General features: G+C 32.0%; 1 long non-coding RNA gene across 1 annotated transcript in view; it reads left to right on the top strand.

The window, feature by feature from the left end:
* Positions 1 to 812, top strand: part of LOC118166914 — a 313,441-nt gene that overhangs the window by 30,900 nt on the left and 281,729 nt on the right. The window lies entirely within an intron of this gene.

The following is an 812-nucleotide window of genomic DNA, read 5'->3' as shown; positions in this document are numbered from 1 at the left end:
AGACGAGTAACCCATAACCCATAATTACAGAGGAGTGTTAAATATTATAAGTAGTGCATGATTTTGGAATAATTAACCCACAAATTTCATTCTGCAATACTATTCTGATTTGAGGAAGGAATTTTCTGAAATATTCTCTTTGTAATAATTCAGATATAGCTTATATTACTGATAAATCATATGTAAATAAAGGAACAGTTGGATGGAGTTTTTTTCTAAAGAATCAATTACCTATAGTTCAAATTGTTGTTCAAATTGATGATTGATACTTAATTAGTCATGTATAGAATCACTATCTAATGATTTAGCAACGTGGAAACTAACAGTACATGGTGTAATATTAAACTTATAGTATAAGCATAGGACATAAAATGGACAATCAGAAGCAAAATGAAAGTAAGATGGTACTGAAATTCTGCAAATACACGGTGAGGAAATGAATGACAGTTCAGTTCCAATCACTGTCATTTAGGAAGGCCACAGGGAAAATACTAATGAGCAATTGGAATTGTGGAGCAACAGAAATACTTTACTATAAGAGGAAAATACAGTTCTTTTACTGAAGGTGAGGGGAGGACGTAAGTAGATACACTGGAGAATATTTGTAAATCTGGTTGCCTAGTTGTATTAATTTTGGTTTTGAAAAGTGATTCTGTCTCTTTGCACAATGCCAATGTGGTTTTATACAGAATCAATGAAAGACAGGGTAAATCCTTCATCCAAAAAAGAAAGGGGGAAAAAAAGAATAATATTGCAGAGACCATAGCTCTTCAAAGGTCCCTCAATCAGGATGACACATTTTTTTTTTTTTT

This window comes from Oxyura jamaicensis, chromosome 4 (genome assembly GCF_011077185.1).
Source record: "Oxyura jamaicensis isolate SHBP4307 breed ruddy duck chromosome 4, BPBGC_Ojam_1.0, whole genome shotgun sequence".
Taxonomy (NCBI): Eukaryota; Metazoa; Chordata; class Aves; order Anseriformes; family Anatidae; genus Oxyura; species Oxyura jamaicensis.
The sequence above is the reverse complement of the archived record's forward strand: the minus strand, read 5'-3'. Positions and strand labels throughout refer to the sequence as shown.